The 3,808-nt window shown below is 33.0% G+C and overlaps 1 non-coding gene across 1 annotated transcript; it reads right to left on the bottom strand.

Moving 5' to 3' along the window:
* Positions 1 to 226: 226 nt before the first annotated feature.
* On the bottom strand, positions 227 to 388 carry LOC149558647 (U1 spliceosomal RNA). Its single transcript, XR_016352529.1, has one exon. It is a non-coding gene; the product is annotated as a U1 spliceosomal RNA (small nuclear RNA).
* Positions 389 to 3,808: the final 3,420 nt, after the last annotated feature.

Genomic DNA, 3,808 nt, shown 5'->3' with positions numbered 1-3,808 from the left:
CATCTCAAGATAATGCCAACGACGTCGGTACCAGTTTCTCATCTCGTTCGCCCACCTCGCCCAACAGCAGAACTTTTCATATCTTTTTCTCACTGTCGCACCCCGTTTATACCTGGCTTTCACAGTATTCGACATCTCTCAATCAAATCACCGCTAAGATGGAAAAATCAACAATAAGACAGTAGATTCTAGGAAAAAATTGGCTTTAGCTTACTACTTGATTTGAGCGGGGGCCGCGCGGACGCGAGCCCCCTCTGTCACAAATTATGACGTGCACTCTCCACAATGGGAGATGCTAGGCAGAGCCCCCTTCTTTATGTGCAATGAAGGTGCTCTCCCTAGGCCATCGGCCTTCCTGATCACCGATTGACCCCGCCCAGGTAAGTATGCTTCAAACCGTACCCTCCCCTCTTTCTTATACTGCCTCTTCTCCCCTGTTTCCTTCTCCTCGCGCATGTGGGATCAATAAAACCGCCCGTGAATCAGTTCGTTTCGAGTTGACCTTCCTTACTCAATTGGCCAGCGCTGTCTACATGTAATGCTTTTAAAAATACAACCTTCCACCCTCAGCCGTTCGACCAGAAATAGAGATCCAGATTGGCTCTATCAATACCAAAACAAAAATCCACATGGTCGATTCTGATGATTTACAGCTTGGACTACACTTTATTTTGATGCTTCAAAGTATGTTTCAGTGTAAATTGTCGTTCCTAATTTTAGAAGGAAAGAAATGTGGAAATTATCATGCCTGGGTGTACAATTGGTATGTTGAAGAAATGTAAAGAATCTATAATAATTTAATTCTGTCTAAGTTAATTTATGTAAAGAACTAAATATTTTTATATCAAAATTACTAACTACTAATTCTAGTAACTTTTCATATATATATGTGTAAAAAATAAATATTTTAACTAAAAGTAGAGTTACAATATAAGAATTAAATGATATTTATAATTAGAATAATGTCTTTTTTTTTTTAAAAGAGATTGAAAATGAAAAGAAAAAATCAAAATTAATGTAATTATCATGTAAAACTATCAGTAGAAAATTATATAGAATTTGTATGTAATTTTCATAAATTTATAATAGGCAATCCATTTCTCTAAATCTAGGTGAAAAGAGTATTCAATGATATGAAAAATAATAAGGAATTCCAATAATATAGTAAACAAATCCTATCATATATACAAAATGAGTCATTTCATTATGTTGAGAATATATGTTCTAATTAAATTTATTAAAAAAATCTTTTTAAAAAATTGAGTCAAAACATAGATGGAGAGTAGATAAGGAGAAATTCCAACAATTTTGTGGTCAAGATTCTATTGTGTGGTTAGGATGGTTAGGTTGTTGAAGGAATGGTTAGTGAGTAGACATGAACAAATTTGAGTGTTTCTTGCAAGTTGGAAGCATTGAGTGGAGAGGGACAAAACCACAATTATGGTTTGAGGCAACAAAGAGAGGATAAAAGGAGGACATTGTTTAATTGAGGAAATAGAGAGTCCACCAGTAATAAAGCAAACCAACCTTCTCCTTCAAATCCTCATCATTACATTCTACACTTACTCCTCTCTTCAACAACACCTTTTCTCTCCTTTATTATAACTTTCCTTATAACATTACTATCTACTCTAATGGAGCCCTTCCAATGACCAACACTATCCAATTCATCTACCATCTTCCATGAAAAAATATCACCATGACCATAAACAACAACTAGGCTATAGTAAAATCTCAAAGTGGGTGTTTTGTTGCCCTAACTACCACCCACAATAAAATTGTTCATACCATGCATCTACAAATTACTCATCAACACTCTCAAATGCTTTGTAGTCATTGACAACTTTTGTCCTTAGTCAAATGTCTCTTAACACTTGGCTTTTTAAAACTAAGTTTAAAAAATGATGGTATAGGGTTGCAACTATATAGTCTCAAGGCTCCCTCCACTATTACTTGTAATCATATAATCAATGGTAAAAATCTAGGCTCAGAACAACACAAAAAGTGGTCATATTTAGTACGATGGTAGCGGTAGGGGAAGTAGTAGTCCAATAATAAAAATGGGCCTAGGGATTGAGCAAAAGGGGTAGGGACTGATCCAAACCATCAGAACACAAAATTCATGCTCATTTAGAGATCTATCATCGTCCAAATATCCTTCCTTTTCCATCACTAATCAGATCCAATTGAGGATTTATATTCACATTATTTAACCATATACATATTAAATTTTCATAATTCCTATAATTTAGTATGAGAGTACACCTTAACATACACAGTGTTATTTGATAGTTTACCTATTATTCACTAATAAGTAGACAGGTAATTGAGACCAAGGATTAGAAAGTTAGAAACCCGAGTGAAAGATCTTTAATCTGCATAGAATTATTGAAAAGATTTTCCAAATGTCTTATTGTCCACAACTATAATGCATGAATTTTGATTAATGTCTACTAAAATAGAGTTTGATATTTTTTAATGAAGTCTTTCTATTGATTAGAAATAGATTTTACCTTACAATAAGTTTTGATAACATTTTTGTGGGCTACTGAATGCTCATTGCCCATACTTTGTGTTGGGCATGATCTGTTGGGCTATGTATATGAAAATTGTCAGTATGATTAGACTAAATTTGAGCTCAACCATCAAATGCTTAGCATTCTGTCAAGATGGCCCAAGTTCATGAGAACTATTTTTGAATTGGGATTGTTTTATATATACTTGTGTAGCACATCTGCCTTCTTAGAAACATTGACTTCCTAGGTAGTTTTGGTAGATAAGCAATATGAAAATTTCTATTGAATGAACATGAGAATTCCTTTAACAACTTTCCCAAGAGTTACAATTCATACTAATTAACTATTTAGATATTTACAAATGTGTGTTATATAACAATCTTGAAATTACTTATCAGCCCTTTGGAAAGTTTATATGTTAAACATTCTATCATAATTTTTTGTTTGTGTGTAATAATTGTTCAATACATGTAGTATGATAAAGCATTGGTTGTTTTCAAGAGATATTGTTTATATGCAAGAATAATCTAACATTGATCACCATGTCCTATGATGAATGGATTGATGTTTCAGGTTGCAATGAATACAAAGTCTTTCTTTCTCTATGCAAATTTGGGGTTTCGAACCATTGAATGTGCCTCTTATTTTGCGGTTGTGAGATCTATTGCTTCCCATAACTATAGATTGGAAATCCAAGAGTTTTTGAATTCTCCAATATGATTCCACAATCACTTTTGCTAGACAAACAAGAATACTCTTTGATTCCCCTGCACTTCTGACTCTGCAAAGCCAAGGCAAGTGCACCTAGTCTTAGACAAATCACTAAAATCCAAGAACTTTTATAGCAGATAATTTGACTATAAACACAATAAAAGTCCTCCAAAATGGGAAGAGATTTAGAAAACTTTCAACTTGGAGAAAAAATGTGAAAAGTGTTGAAATTATGTTGACTTCACAACTTCAACTTTAGAATGTAAATACTTCAAATTTTATGTTTTGAAATAATAATAAATATAATTACTTGAGAGTGAAATATTTTTAAAATAAGAATGCTTGTGAATTATTATAATACACGAATATACTAATTCTTGTAAGGAAGGCACGAGCCTGCAACACAGCGATAAATTGTGAGCCTCTTATCTGGGAGGTCTTGGGTTTGAGTCCACTTGAGCTTAATAAATACCAATAATAATTAATTACAACACATAATAATAATAATAAATCTTGGCTTCAACCTCTTACCGATTAAAAAAAAAAAGGAAAAATATGAAATAATTACCAATGAGTGGATT

The sequence above is a fragment of the Cupressus sempervirens genome, chromosome 5 (genome assembly GCF_028749045.1).
Source record: "Cupressus sempervirens isolate cs-2001-9-10 chromosome 5, ASM2874904v1, whole genome shotgun sequence".
Taxonomy (NCBI): domain Eukaryota; kingdom Viridiplantae; phylum Streptophyta; class Pinopsida; order Cupressales; family Cupressaceae; genus Cupressus; species Cupressus sempervirens.
Note: the sequence above shows the minus strand (reverse complement) of the source record. Positions and strands in the feature narration are given on the sequence as shown.